Here is a 17,177-nt window from a genome sequence, read left to right on the forward strand (position 1 = left end):
TAATTATCTGATTTAATTATTTTACAGGATACCAATGCAGTAATGCCTGGGAAGATAAACAGCAGTTGTTCTAAAAACATTCAACATGCAGCAAAGTGTTACTAATTTTATTTATTATAGCTTTGATCACATTGAAAACTTTTGTGACTTCTGTAATAAATAGCCACAGAAGAGAATAAGTGAGATAGAATAAGCAAAAATACAATTGGGTTTGGGGATGGGATATTTTTTTAGGAGTTAAATGAGATGACAGTCCCTCTAAGGGCAGTAAAGCCAAGGATGCTTTACTTCAAGATTCTTTTTGCTTTACAGCAATGTCAAATCCTATTGGACTGACTTACTAGCTATAACAATAAGGTTTATTCTTATGACTTAGCATACTGTATTAGTAATTAAAATGCTTTACGAGGAAATGCTATGCTGACAACTAAGCTTGGGGCCTTAGAAAGATCACTGGATCAGAAAATAGGAGTCTAGAATACATCAGACAAGATCATTTCAGCACTCTTCATTTTGCACTGACATTTCAACTTGGGTTAGATTGCACTATATGTTTGTTTTTTTTCCTTTCCTGGTATGTAAATTCTTTTTGAGGTTAGAGTTCTCCTTTTACAGACTTTAGTATACAACAGATTCAAAATCCAAGCTCCTTGATATCCTAGTATTAAATTAACTAAGTGTGCAAGAGCACCCCCATCATTACACAGGACATCAAAAGCAATATATCTTCTATGAAACAGTATGTGCACAGATTTTTCCAAGCTGGGGAAATGCAATAAAGAGCACAACACATTTTGGTCACTTTATTAAATGACATTAAATAGTTTAAGTTTCAACTACTAAACAGCACTTTGAATGGTGAAAACACAGATAGTATATTGTCATACTTGAATGCTAGTCTTTAAAAACACAATTCCAGTCCTTATATATATTACAAAACAGCCTCAAAGGAAGAAATGACATCTTTTCTACAGTACTTAAGATACTCAATACAGAACCAAAAAGCAGTCTAACAGAAACAAAAGTAAGTCTTCCCCGCTGTATGACTTTAGCAGCCAAAACTGGATGATGGACTGAAACATTACTATACAATTGGGACAAAACATATACAAGATCACAATACTAAGCAAAACGCTTTATACCCAGAGAAATAAAACAGGTTATAAAATGTGGAGAATTTAGCAGGCAAAACTGTATTACAAGAAACATTTTAAATTGTCATTTTTAAGCCATTGCAACTATTTAAAACATCTAAAACATATAAAAATGAGCCTTTTTTAGTATTTAATGTGATTTTTATCTTCAGATTATTTGTTAAATCTTGATGTTATACTCAAAGTACAGATTATGCAGCTAAAAATGTCAAGTGATGAAAGTGTATGCAACGTGGTCCAAGTTTTTGCACTATATGTTTTTGTGTATGCTAGTACTAGACCTGAACCCAGGGCCTTGTGCGCTCATTGGCTTTTTCCACGCAAGCCTGGTGCTTCACAACTTGAGCCACAGTTCCACTGCTGGCTTTTGGTGATTCATTGGCGATAAAGAGTCTCACAACTTTCCTGCCTGATCTGGTTTTGAACTGGGATCCCCATATCTCAGCCTCCTGAGTAGATAGGATCACAGTCATGAGCCACTGGCACCCTACTTGCACACACTATTTTATGATTACTCTCAGCATCAAAATTAGATGCATCTCTCCTTTCAACCTCATACTATCCATGCAAAAGTTATTGGCTAGGGAATTATGCTTGCATTGCACAGATGAGGGTAACTGAAGTAGAAAGCCTAGAGCACAAGTCCCCAAAACAGTACACAAATAAAATGATTGTACAAAAATTAAGTGTGACTCTTTGCAAGTTCTAATTTTCTGTTACTCCTCTAAGAGAATGATGCCTTAAAAATCTTAATAGTCTTACAGTCTGTGATCTCCAACAATTCACTTTCAGTCAAGAAATATTCATTGAGTACTAGTATGCTCAAACACTGAGTTAACTTCTAAACATATATGACCAGTAGCAATCTGTTGCATGTAATAGGCCTTCAGCAAGGGGTGGCCGTTCTTTCTGTCCTGAAAAATTGTATATATACTGGAAAAGTAAATTGTTCATCTGGAAAGTAAATGACCAAGTGACAAATGGACAGAGGGAATACATGTCATAAGATTTCAGAGACAGAAAATATCACTGAAAGGGCTGGGGATATGGCCTAGTGGCAAGAGTGCTTGCCTCGTTTGTATACATGAAGCCCTGGGTTCAATTCCCCAGTACCACATATACAGAAAATGGCCAGAAGTGGCGTTATGGCTCAAGTGGCAGAGTGCTAGCCTTGAGCAAAAAAAGAAACCAGGGACAGTGCTCAGGCCTTGAGTCCAAGCCCCAGGACTGGCCAAAAAAAAAAAGAAAGAAAGAAAAAGAAAATATCACTGAAAATTCAGGTGGACTTCCTGGAAGATGGGGATAAGAGCTGAATATTCAAGGATACAGAAAAAAAAAACCTTCAAATAAAACATGTGGGGCCCATTTAATTGACACCTTTATCCTTCAAAAAACCATGAGAATTAGATTTATTTTAATGTTTGAAATACATATGTGTTGACCACTGACTTTTAAGTATTGTGATAATAGAGAACATGTCTAGATATCCCTCAGTATCCTCAGGGAATTGTCTTAGCCCTCTCCGGTGGATACCAAAACCTTAGGATGCTCAAGTCCCTGACATATAAGGGCATAGTCCTTGCATATAAACTATACACATTCCCCTATATGCTTTAAATTATCTCTAGATTACTTTATGATAACCAGTACAATCTAAATTCTATGCTAATCATTGTACTGTTTCAACTCAGTTGTTTAAGGAATAATGGCAGAAAAAGAAATCTATATATGTTCATTAGAAATAATCATTTTAATATTTTAACTTATGGGTGGTTGATTCTGTAGATGCAGACCTTGCAGGTATGAAAGCCCAACTTACAGATTTGGTGCAACAGATATTTCTAGATCTCTTACTATACATAAGGCACTATACTGGATAAGCTTTAAGGTAGACAAGGAAATGAAGAAATTAGAGACATAGCTGAGAAATCAACATATGCCCTTTTCCCTCTCAAAGATCTAGTTGGATTTGAATGTGAGATTGAATTTAAACACAGTAACTGGCTTGAAAAAATATGAAGTACTTTCAAAAGCTAGGTCTGCTTGAGAGGATTATTTCTACTTCCTCATATCTACTCTGATTTGAACAATGTTGAAATGAAAATCAGTGTCTTTCTGGTTTTCTCATCCAAAACTCTTACACAAAGTTGCCCGAATATGGTATAATCCCTGAGCAGTAGGGATGTTATGGTAGAAAAACCATAGCATTGTTACTTAGCTTAATGTTCTCTGCCCCCTTTCCCTCTTCCCTCCTGCCTCTTCCCTCACACTTTCTGTTGCAAATGCCTCCAGATTTTCTCTGTATTATGCACAGCAAGGTGTCCCTCCTCTACTATGAGCAATGTTCAACTCTAACCCTTTCCAGCCTATTTTTATTATACCTAGTTTTCCAGCTGGTTAATTTTTATTTTTCCAAACCTAGATCCTACTATCCTCATAAGAAATTCCAGTGCCAGCTATTAGGAGATAGCAATGTTTTTCTTCACCTTGTTACAGAGATAAGTGCTCTGGTGGCTGGAAGACAGCCTCAGAGTCTCTGGAGAAACAGAAGGAAAGAAGGGTCATGGCAGATTTCTAGGACCCTTTTAAGCAGTCTTTCTCTTCTTATTTCACATACCACTTATTGCCTGCATCGCTCCTTGGAAATGTGTCCTCTTCTGACTTCAATTGTCATTTCTCTTTCCATCTGTCTGCCTGTTTTTTCTCATCAAGTTTTTCACAGCTCCAAATGTAGCCAGATTTCTCATTTTCCTCCAGAAATCTATGGCACCTCACCCACAGCATCATAGGTAATGGACTTCATTAATTGTATGTCTCAGCCTATAGGAGCTATAGGATTTGTGTAGTTTCCCAATCTAACATTTCCCTAAAACCTCACATGGCAGGAAAGTGTTCTAATTTAAATAAGTTAAAATATTTTGAATAATGTATTGAGTCTTTAACCAATTTCCATGAGACACCTAGGGATATTTACTCTTATTCTACTAGGGAAGAGCTAGAAGAGATGAACATGTATTCAAGAACCCTTGAGTACCTGCTATCTGCTTTAATGCTTGTTTATCACTTTTTGAGGTGAGATCAGATGATTTACCAAAGGTGATACCACTAAAGACAAGTAATTGGAATTTTAACATAAGAACACAGATCTTAAAAGCTCCTATTCTTTTCACTATACCTGACATCTAGAATAATCATGCCGCTATAGGTAATATTCAAATTCTCATTATCAATTAAAAAGCAGTTATTTACTAGGAACCAAACTAAACAGAACCCACTAATCATCTTGGAACAGCATAAAGAAAATTGACTCTATACTTGTTCAAGTTCATTGATCTTTCTGAGCTTCAGAATTCTTATTCACACATAGAATTTTACAGCGCTGATGTCAACTCTAAAATAGGTAATATCTACATAATACCTGGTAGTTTTTTTCCATTAAAATTGGTTGCATTCTTCCCAGCATATGAGTGTAAGATAGAAGTTGACATTCAGATTTGTTGAACAGGTGTTTTTTTTTTTAATTAGGTTCACTCATTACATTATTTGGGAGTAGTATTAGCTGACTCACACAAGAATAGATTAATCATTAGCCTAACACAATAGCAACACACTCCTGGGAGGTAAATTGGCACCACCACTGACATCCTTTGGAGCTCTTTTCCATAGTAACTACCATTGTTCCTCAAAAAGACAAACAGTGTTGCAGTCAGCACAGGTAAGAACATGTGGTTCAAAGATGTAATCATTATACGCTATGGGTAAGTTTATAAACTATGGTGTGTACAGCAGCTCCTTCTAGTCCCTCAGATATACCAAGTCTTGCTGACTCTATGTGTTTATTGTTCTTTTCTTATTCTTCCCTTCTTTTTTCCTCCTCCTCTTTCCCCTCTTTTCTTCTTCTTCCTCTTCCCTTTCTCCTCCTTCTCTTTCTCTTCCTAACAGAGTCTGACTATGTAGCTGAGGGTAGCCTCAAACTCCCCATCCTCCTGCCTCTGTCCCTAGTACTGGGATTACTGGCATAAGCCACTACACCTGGTGTACTGTCTTCTGGTTTTTGTTGTTTGTTGCTTTGTTTTGTCTTCATGCTGGTACTAGGGCTTTGAATGCAGGGTGTCTTGTTCTCACTTGGCTCTTTCAGTCATGGCTTGTGCTTTTGAATCATGCTTCTAACCATGCCTGGACTGGCTTTGAACTGATATCTCAGATCTCAGCTTCCTATATAGTTAGGATTATATACCAGCACCTGACCTTATCTTGTTTCCAAGACCACAAATTGGCAGTGAAGTAAGGATGGGGTTTATCTTTGCCTATTCCTAGGTGGTAAGTACATTACTGCTCCTCTTGGGCTGGGAATATGGCCTAGTGGCAAGAGTGCTTGCTTGCCTCATACATTACTGCTCCTCTTGTTTTATTCAGCTAGTATCTTGTTTATATAGAAAGGCTGGCCTAGGGTTTGCTATGTATATGTAGCCTAAACTGAACTCAAACTTGTAATTCTCTTGTTGCAGCCCTACACATGCTGGGGTTGCAGTCATGTGCAACCATACCTAGCTATATTATCACTTTAAAGCTTAATTTTCTTATTTACAAAATTAGAGTGATTTTTTAAGGTTGCTGTTCACATCGTTAAACAATGAATGTAAAAGCATTTGTATGTTGTCCGTCACATTGTCAGTGTTAAAAAAGTTGGTTATTATTAGTATAGAGACTATGATTTGATAATTGGTGATGCAAAGCAAATTCATAGATTCTGTACTGCTGAGGGAGACAATAACAAGCATCTTCTTCTCAAATATCTACTTCCCTTATGTTAATCCGTATAAACTCTGCACAAACATCTTTAGAACCCTCTTGAGGCCACTTTTATTTATTTATTTATTATCATTATTATTATTTTTGCCAGTCCTGGGCCTTGGACTCAGGGCCTGAGCACTGTCCCTGGCTTTTTGTTCAAGGCTAGCACTCTGCCACTTGAGCCACAGCGCCACTTCTGGCCATTTTTTGTATATATGGTGCTGGGGAATTGAACCCAGGGCTTCATGTATACGAGGCAAGCACTCTTTGCCACCAGGCCAAATCCCCAGCCCTTGAGGCCACTTTTAAATTTCCAGGGTATTTTTTATACACTTTCCCTTATCACACTTATAAGGATCAATTCTGTATTCTAGATTTGATTTTGTTAACACATCTATCTCCATTCTGCCCCATTCCATCTCAAGCTGTGAGTTCATAGACAGTAAGAACCATGCTGTCATCTTTGTATTTGCACAATTGAGAGGAAGGAAGGAAGGAAGGAAGGAAGGAAGGAAGGAAGGAAGGAAGGAAGGAAGGAAGGAAGGAAGGAAGGAAGGGAGAGGAGAGGAAACATGCCAGAACAATGTCTTTATAAAAGGATTTGGTCTATATACCCAGGGTATTAGGTAAGATAGTCTTTCTTTCACAAACTTGCCTAAGCTGAGGTCTGAACAGAAATGTAAAGGACCTGATAATTTGTAAAACAGTTGCCTGGTGAGGATGACTGAGAAATCTGTATATATGTTCTGAGGGGAAAAGCATATCCAGCTGATGCTGCTGGCAGGACCAATAGCAAGTAAAATACCAAGGCAACCAAGGAAGTCAAGCCTCTAAGATCTCTTGCAGCCTACATGGTTAATAGTCAATGAGAGACGATGCCTGGCTAGATCAGGTGCCAACAGGGTGGCAGACTGGAGGCAACAACTTTGTTCTGTGATTGTATTCATGGCAAGCAATGATGCAAGATCTAGAGATGGAACAGGATATGAAATGTGAATCTCACAGAAGGTAGACCATCTGGAGAAAGCTTTTCAAAGTACTTAGATATAAAATATTTTAGAACACTAGGCAATATATAGAACATCATATATTTTGGCTTTTAAAAACAAGTATATCATTTTCATTTTATTCTTTTTCTTAAAGCCAAATAATGATGAAAATATTTATTAACTGATCACTTGAATGCCTGTTTGTTGTGATACTGGAGAAGGAACCTAGAGCCTTATGCTTACACGTTCTACCACTTGAGCTATATTCCAAAATCTTTTTGATTTAGTTGTTTTTCAGATAGAGTCACATTTTGCCTCTACATTCCATGTAGTTACCCAACTGTTCTTTGAGATAGGGTCTTGCTAACTTTGTGTGTGTGCACATGCACAAATACTGGAACTCAGGGCCTGGACATACAACTTTTTCCACTCAAGGCTAGCACTCTACCACTTGAGCCACAGCTCCTCTTGTAGTTTTTGATGGTTTATTAAAGATAAAAGCCTCATGAACTTTGCTTCCTGGGCTGGCTGCTAATTGCTATCCTCAGATCTCAGCCTCCTGAGTAGCTAGAATTACAGGCATGAGCAACCAGCGCCCAGCTATATGTTGCTAACTTTTTGCTTGGGCTGGTCTTGAATTTCAATGTTATTATTCTACTTGCTAATAGCTGGGATTCTAGGTGTGAGTCTCATGCCTAGCCCCAGATCTCGCACTTCTTAAAAAATGATGTCCTTGAGTTGACTCCTATGGTCTCATGAAAGCCAACTGAAAGCATGGTGTCTCAACTCTGTGTTAGATGATTTTCTACTGGCATCTTAAAAATCAGTCTATCAGTAGTATTTCCACCATGGAAACTGGCAAATACTGAAAATTAGGGTTTCCCATACCCATTCCTTCTAAAAACTGATCATTAAACAATTACCAATATAGCACTGATTTTTACAATGGAAAACTTTAACGCCATCCCAGTGGTCAAATTTTATAGATGGAAAACTAAAGTTTAGACAGGTTAAATACTTTATTATAAACTTTTAGTAACAAAGAAAGAATTAAAATTCAGACTGCCTGCTTCCGAAGTTCATGCACTTGAACACAGAAATTGCAGTCTTTCTTCCTTCATTATTTTCTGCCAGCATTGGGATTTGAATCTACAACTTCATGCTTGCCGTGCAGACATTCTTACCACTTGAGCTATGCCACCAACCCTGTTTCCTTTGGTTATTTTTGAGATAGGGTTCCACTTTTTGCCAAGGCTGGCATGTACTTTGAACATCGTATTTACACTTTCGGCTGTAGGTGTGATGATAGACGTATACGACCATGCCCAGCTTTGTCTGTTAAAATGAGATCTCATGACCCCCCTCATGGTATGGTAGCCTACAAAACTGATCCTTCCAATCTCTGCCTCTTGAGTAGCTTGGATTAGAAGTATGTGCTACCAATGCCTGGCTTTTTACTTTCTTTTAAATTACATAGGAGGAAAAAGTTTATCTTATATATGAATTTTAATATTTCAAACCTCTAATTAGGTCAGAAAATTGTCAGAATAGACAGCTCCAAGCTTCTATTTCCCACAGAAATATCAAAACTAAAACCAAATGAAACACACACACACACACACACACACACACACACACACACCAAAGCTGTTAGAATCTGCTTTGTCAGAACTCTGAGGTATTAAAAAAAAAAGGCAAAAGGGGATAAGAGCAACAAAGTAAATGGTGCATCAAGATTAAAGCAACTTTAAAATGAGACAAGCTAGTGTGATTATACATACATGTAATCTCAGCACTTAATGCAATTCCAGCACTCTGAAGGCCAAAGCAGGAAGATCATTAATTTGAGGCCTAGCCTGGGCTACAAAGTGAGATTATATCTTGAAAAATGAAACAAAACAAAATAGACATTGTAGGAAAATTTTGTAGAATTTTTATTGGCTCTTACTTCTTAGTCTTATACTGATCCTAGAAAGAACTTATTTAGCAAATTACTGTGTTGAGCTGCTAAAACCTGTTTGGAGCTACCTAAAAGACTAGTATAAAAATGATCTACTCTGTTGGCCTACTTCTAAACAACCAAGGTTGGAAAAGTAGAAGACATTGCTAAAAATATTACAAAATGGAGGAACAATGCCTGAAGGGAAAAAAAGACCCACAGTTGAGCAATACAATAAACTACCTAAGGCCTGAAGGAAGAATCATTGGAAAGAGTTTTGAGAAAAAAATGTTTTTGTTTTTAAGTAGTTGTACCAGTTGGATTTCAATTTAATATGTCAGCTTATGCACATAATTCATCTTGGTCAATGTCATCTCTATTATTCTCCCCCATCTCTCCCAAACCCACCTATTCCCTCAAGTTACCAGGTTACATTTGCACATATGTACATTGAATATTATGACTGCATTCACCCACCCTTCCTCTCTCCATTTCTTAAGGAAGTTACAACAAGCAAAAACAGCTGTCTATATGAGGAATCTGAAAAGCCATATAATGCCCAGAGAAAGGTTCTAACTGGGAAAAGGTCTAAACAAATCCTTAAACATTCATCACAGGATGATCCAACGTATTGTGCAAGTCTGCCTGAATGTTGAAGGAAGGACCAAGCACAAAGTTAATATGCTAATGAGCAAAGTGAGAGAAATGAGATTCGTTTATTTGTTTGTTTTCAGGGGGCTGGAATCAAACACAGCGCCTTGAACCTAAACAGGCACTTTACTACTGAAAGTATATTCTTCATTAAGAGATGTTTCTTGTTTGCTTGCTTGGTTGGCTGATTTGTTTTGTTTTCTAGTGCCTGACATTCAAGTATAATTCTGCCAAAACTTAATGAAAACAAGCTAAAGAAGAGACTCCCATGATAATGCATGACAAAGAAAATAGTCTCTGCAAAAATAATTAGGGAAAAAAATCACTAGAAAAGAAGACTACTACAGATAATAACAACAAACAAGTGAGCACAATGAGAAAGGAGACCCTGATTTCCAGAGTTGTCATAAAATACTACTCAAATGTTTGATTTTCAACAACTACAAAAAGAATCAGAAGTTACAAAAAGAAACACGAAAGTAGAGCTCTCAAAGGAACCAAATTGATAGGAAGAAAAATATTCTTAAAGAAATCTAGGTATTAGACAAGACCAAGATTTTAAAACAAATAGGACCAAAGTGCATGCCTACAATCCCAGCAGTAAAGTCAAGGCAAGAGGCAACCTGGACTATATGACAAAGAAAAAAAGAGAAAGTGGGGGGGGGGAAGGGAGAAAGGAGGATGGAGAGAGAGAGGAAGGAAGGAAGGAAGATGGAGAGAGAAAGAAGGGAAGGAAGGAAAAGAAAAGGGGAAGGAGGGAGGGAAAAAAAGAAAGAAAAACTAAAGGAAAACATAAAACAAAATCAGATTGGGTAGAATGAGGGAAGGGGCAACATTGACCAAGATGCACTGTATCTATAACCTGACTTATAGAATTGAAACATCTTTGTATAACTACTTATTAAAAACAAATAGTTGGGTGCTGGTGGCTCACACCTTTAATCCTAGCAGGAAAGTCCGTAAGACTCTTAACTCCAATTAATCACTAAAAAAACTGGAAGTGGTGCTCTGGCTCAAAGTGGTAGAGCACCAGCCTCGAGCACAAAAACTCAGGGACAGTACCCAGACCATGAATTCAAGCCCCATGACTGACAAAGAAAAAAAAAATCATATCGGGCACTGTGGTTCATGCCTGTAATCCTAGCTGTCCTAGCTACTAGGGAGGCTGAGACCTGAGGATAGCAATTTGAAGCCAGCCTGGGTAGGAAAGTCTGTGAGACTCCTAACTCCAATTAAAAAAAAATTACTGAAAAGCTCGAAGTGGAGCTATTGCTCAAGCAGTAGAGTGCTATCCTTGACAGTGCCCAGGCCATGAGTTCAAGCCCTAGGACTAGAACGTGTGTGTGTGTGTGTGTGTGTGTGTGTGTGTGTGTGTGTGTGTGTGTATAATAATTATATTACCAATGATAAATTATGTTATAATACCCATAAGACATAGAAAATGTAAATATTGCACTGGATCTGAAAATACAATAATTATAACTAAAATTAAAATTCACTAGAAGGGTTGGCATTGGTTTGTTATGCTACCATAATAAATATCACAGCCTGGGTGAATTAAACAACAGAAAGTTATTTTCTTATCGTTCTACAGTGATTTTCTACAAGCTGAAAGGCCAAGATAGGAACTGACAGAAAGTTGTTTTTCTCTGAGTCCTCTTTCCTTGGCTTACAGGTGGTTGCACTCTTGCTACTTGTTCATATGGTTGTACCAGGTGTTCACACCTTCTTATGCTTCTTTCATCTTATAGAGATGCAAGTTATGTTGGACTAGAATCCTACAACAGGTATTTAAATTTATCATTAAAAATGAAATATTTCCTTTTCTTTTAAAATTAATTTAATTGCCAGAAACAATGATGCTGTGCTTTTAGTACTGGCATCCAACATGGTACCATCCAGAGAAACTAGAGTGATTAGAAATAAATAACACTCCAATTGGAAAAGAAGAGGGAAAATTATTCTTGTATCTGTAGATCCAAAAATTTCACCAGAAAGCAGCTAAAACTAATATATGAACTCAGCAAAACTCAGATTCTGAGACCAATGCATAAAAATCTGTTGTCACTTCTCTTGTCTCTTCTCCTTCCTCTCTTCCCTCCCCTTCCTCTCCTCTCCTCTTTGTCTCTCTTTCTTCTCTTTTTCCTTTTTATGCAGTGTTGAGGATCAAACCTAGGGTTTATGCATGCTAGGCAAGCTCTCTGCCACTAAGATACATTCCTAGCCAAAAAAAAAATCAGTTGTTTTTATACATCCACAAAGAATATTCAAAAAGGAAATAGGAACAAATACAGCCACAGTATTTGTTATACACTATGTGAAAAATGAAGTATACAACTTGTAGGCAGGGATAGGAGGGAGAAACTGGAGAAAGCAAAAGTGGTGACATAGTCCAAAAAGATTTGTACTCATTACCTGACTTACAAAATGGCAACACCTCTGTATACACCTTAATAATAACAATAAAATTATATTTGTTTTTAAAAGGATACAAAGGAATTCCATTTATATTACAATATCATCAAAAAGCATAAAATACCTGGAAATATATTTAACCAAAGAGGTGAAATATTTTTCACTGAAAACTAATGTTCACTGAAAACTCATTGCTAAAAGAGATGAAAGATGAAATGAGATGAAAGAGATGAAGAGATGAAAACCTAAATTAAATGGAAACACTTTGCACTTATGGATTGGAAGATTTAAGCTGGCAATATTACTTAAAGTGAGTTATAGGTTCCACACAATATCAAAATTTCACTGGTTTTTAATTTTATTTTTATTTTCGCAGTAATGGAAAAAATCTTATCCTCAAATTCACATGGGTTGGGAAGGGTCCTGGAATAGCCAAAATAACCTTGAAAAAATATAATCAAAGTTGGAAGATTCACACCTCCTGATTTCAAAATTTCTTGCAAAGCCACAACAATGAAACACTGTAACACTGCTCCAGTTTGCTTTAAGTTTATCTTTCAAAGTTTCCTGTGTTGGAGGCTTGATCCCTAGTGTGGCAATGTGAGAAGTGATGAGACCTTCTTTTTAAAAACAATTCATTTCAAGATTTCAGAAAATGTACTCGAATGCACTTTGAAAAAAAAAAGCAATAAAGCAGCTGGTGGCTCATGGCTATAATCTTAACTGCTAAGGAGGCTGAGATCTGAGGAGTGAAGTTAGAAGCTACCTTGGGCAGTAATGTCTATGGGACTTATCTCCAATTAATCAGCAAAAAGCCAAAAGTGGAGTTGTGGCTCAGGTGGTAGAGTACCTGTCTTGGTGAAAAAACCAAGTCCTAGTACTAGCACAAAGAAAAAAACAAACATGTTGAGCTGAGCACTGGTAGCTCAAGCCTCTAGTCCTAGCTACTCCAGTGGCTGAGATCTGAGGATTGTAGTTTGAAGTCAGCCTGGTCAGGAAGGTCCACAAAACTCTTATCTACAATTAACCACTACCAGAAAAGCAGAAGTAGAGCTGTGGTTCAAAGTGGTAGAGCATTAGCCTTGAGTAAAAAAAGCTCAAGGACAGTACCTAGGCCCAGAGTTCAAATCCCATGACTGACCAAAAAAAAAAAAAGTATAATAAATTATTCTTTAAGTGTTACATATACAAACTATTACAGTTAAAATGTGAGCTCTAGTGCTTTCTCTCTTATAATGGTTAAAGGAGAAAAGAAAGGAGGGAAGACATGATAAAAGAATGACAGAGAAGGCAAACAGCAGATATTAGCGCTCCCTGCAAAAATTCATGCTAAAACTGAACTTCCAAGTGGCAGTAGAGCTGAGAGTGATGTCTCCCAGACACTGGTACTGAGTCACACAGGTGTGTGTTACAACATATGCTCATAGCCAGCAGGTAATTTGGCCACAATTTATAAGCTGACAGACTTAAACTATCCTGAAAAATGTTACATGTGAATTATATAACAATAATGTGTTAAAAATAAAAATTTAACCATTTTTTCCTTTAATCAAATGTTTTATATAAGTCATTTGTTTTTAGTTCAATATAACAATAAGGCAAATTAGTCTCAGGCTTTTCTTCTAAATAAGCTTAAGTATATAATATTTTAAAATTTAGTGTTAGATGTGTACTATGAAATATATGTAGTTATTTAAACTCAATTAAAAAACTGGAAAACAAATTAGTGCTAGATCTTTTCTTTGATGTTCTCTTTAAAAAATTATTGTCAAGGTGATATACAGCAGGGTTACAGTTACTTGTCAAACTTGTTACATGCTCCCTCATTTTTCTCCCACCTCCTCTCTTCCCCAATCCCCGCCCCCCCCACCGAGTTATGCAGTTGCATTGGTTCACCTTTTATCTTTTGTCTCACCATTTCATTGTTCTCCTTCCCTTCCATAATTCAGATAAACATATATACAGTACCCAGGGTACCAAAATCGAATACAGTGACAACAGGGGTTAAATCACAGGGAAGAAAAACAAAAGGAAAAGGAAAAATTTCACATAGTACATTGAAAATAATAACAATGATAAACCACTTGTTTCCATAATTTGGAGTTCATTTCCCTTAGCATCATCTTATGTGTAAACTTGTTCAACCACTCTGGAAAGCAGTATGGAGGTTCCTCAAAAGGCTAAACATAGAGCTCCCCTATGATCCAGAACCCCACTTTTGGGCATTTACCCAAAGGATCACAAGCAAGACCATACTAAAGCTACCAGCACAACCATGTTCATCACAGCACAGTTTACCATAGCTAAAATATGGAACCAGCCCAGATGCACCTCAGTAGATGAATAGATCAAAAAATTGTGGTATATATACACAATGGAATTCTATGCTTCTATCAGAAAGAATGACATTGCCCCATTCATAAGGAAATGGAAAGACTTGGGGGAAAAAAATCATACTAAGTGAAGTGAGCCAGACCCAAAGAACATAGACTCTATGGTTTCCCTCATTGGTAATTGTATATGTCTAGGATAGTTCTAACAGATTATCACAATAGCTCAATAGCTATGTATATTTGATGTTCTGTTTCTGAAGCTTTTGGATCCATTCTTCAATTTCCATTCTGTAATACTTATATAAGCTGAATCTTCACATAACCCCAGCTAAGTATCCTGTGATCACAGTAATCATTGCTGGGATGCATATAAAATATACCCAAAATTGACATGTATAACAATGAGGTCACTCATCTTACCCATCTCTACTGAAAACTGCGGAATCTTATACAGGTGATTCTTAGTGTTTGAAGATTTAGGGTAAACTCATATTTTAGTGAGGTGCTTGGTCCTTTTCAATCTTTTTTTCTTATTGACAGGTTCAGTTCTTTCCTAGAGTTTTCTTTCAGCACCCACTGTGTTCATATCATACTGTAACATGGGATACGGTGATTTATTTCCAGTAAGTCTACTTGTTTTTTAATGTGCACTAAAAACATTTTAGGGACTTCCTCTGACTTCTTGCTGTCTTTCCTCAACAAAGTTTACATTAGCACTGCCACCAACAATCCAAAGTTCAAGCTGGAGTGCTATTTCTCATGCAACTAGTCCTTTGGTTTCCAGAGTCACAGGAGGGGCAATGTTGAAGGCATACTGTCACCCACTATGTGACTTGGTCATTGTCATTTCCAGCAGCAATGTTTTCCCATTGTGTGACACTGTACATGTCAAAGTGCTTGATAATTCCTTAAATGCTAAACCAACATCATCCTACCAAAATTCCAGCCTCACACTTGAATTTAGCTAAGCAACCAAATTCTCTTAGGATTATCTTTATTCTAGGCTGTGGATAAATGTGTCATCATGCTTGTGCTCTATGGGGAAATACAAAACCTGTTGGGTGCTAATCACTTACAAGGTTCCAACTAATTAGGCTACTACATCTAAAGTTAAAGCCCATTTGCAGCCTACTGCAAAGATTAGGAGATTGAAAGATTTTTTTACTGGTAAACTCATTAAAAAAAAAAAGGCATGTGCTCAACACTGCCATTAGCAATAATGGAAGTTATGTCAGCTAGGCCCACTGAGAGATGAGAGTTGAATGTGAGCCATAATCTATCTTACTTAATGTCATCAGTTTCCCTATAGCCCCTTCAAACAATCAGACGCCAGTGAAATGCCATAAATGGAACTAAAAACATTGCATTAGGAGAATATTGACAATCTATTTCAATGAAGCTTTTCAACATGAGAAGCCAACAGATGCTTCAGAATCATGACAGCCATGATTATTTTTTGTTTACTTAAGCAGGAAGGCAATCCTTTAATGATGATAACATGCTAGAAGAAGATAATTTACATGTATAGATCAGCCAAAATATTTCCCTTTGGGATTTATTGCCATTGAAAAATTGATGGCATTTGATGAGCCTTTTACTGTTGTAAGGAAACCCAATCATGAGAAATAGAGAGGCCACCACTTAAAAGGCCAAATTATGAGTCTTCATTGGAGAGCCAGAGAGAGGTTTGCTGGTGTATTCATGTCTCAAAGATCAGCAACCCCAAATACAGATAGCACAAAGCTTACAAAGGCCAAAACCATACAACGTGTGTTGTACGTGAGCAAAGCAAACCAGATGAAGACACTTAAACCCAATAGAAAAGCAAACCATCTAGGGAAAACCAAGGGCTAATTATCTAGGGGAAGCATAGACCCATTCTCCTTACTTCATTACATATTAGAAAATCTCTCACATTGCCATTAGTTTATGAGAAATGAATAAACTAAAAGAAAAGTGACATTGGGCTTATTTTCTTTTCTGACAAAATGACCACTGAAAAGACTTTTCAGCCATGAAACCTGGTGCTTACTTAGAATCTTAATTGCATAGGCAGAAATAATATTTCTCCCTTATTTTTAACCCGTATACATTTAGATCATCTCCTGTCACAGAATCTTTCAAATAGTTGATATCTAACCTTTCTTTCTAATGCCACCACACCCACCCAGCTAAGGCTCCATTAAAGAGGCAATGACTTCCTAGCTGCTCTTCAGCTCTCTTGATACAGTGCACATTCTACATGGCAGAGATGCAAAAGCCTGGAGGGAAAGGACTATGATCTGTCTTTCCCTGTATTATAAGAGGTGACCATATTCCTTGAATCAAAAATCTAGACTGACGACCTAACAGTTATATTTGTAGAGAATATAGAAAAAAGCAGAAACTTAAAATGGGCTTTTTCCTCCATTTGTCTGATTATTGTATCCGACAGATGTGTTCTGTTTTGTTTTGTTTTTTGCCAGTCCTGGGGCTTGGACTCAGGGCCTGAGCATTGTCCCTGGCTTCTTTTTGCTCAAGGCTAGCACTCTGCCACTTGAGCCACAGCGCCACTTCTGGCCTTTTCTATGTATATGGCGCTGAGGAATTGAACCCAAGGCTTCATGTATAGGAGGCAAGCACTTTCGCCACTAAGCCATATTCCCAGCCCCAACAGATGTGTTCTAACAGAATTCATTCCACATGGTATGAATACTGTATTCACACATTGGATGTTGGTTGCTTAGCTCATCTAGAACAAGAAATTATAAACTGATAGGTTGAAGGTCAAATATGGCCTGTAATTTTTTTACTTTAAAAATATATTTTGCCAGGCGCCAGTGGCTTGTGCCTGTAATCCTAGGTACTAAGGAGGCTGAGAACTGAGGATCACAGTTGAAAGTCACCCCAGGGAAGGGAAGTC

This window comes from Perognathus longimembris, chromosome 7 (genome assembly GCF_023159225.1).
Source record: "Perognathus longimembris pacificus isolate PPM17 chromosome 7, ASM2315922v1, whole genome shotgun sequence".
In the NCBI taxonomy this organism is placed as follows: domain Eukaryota; kingdom Metazoa; phylum Chordata; class Mammalia; order Rodentia; family Heteromyidae; genus Perognathus; species Perognathus longimembris.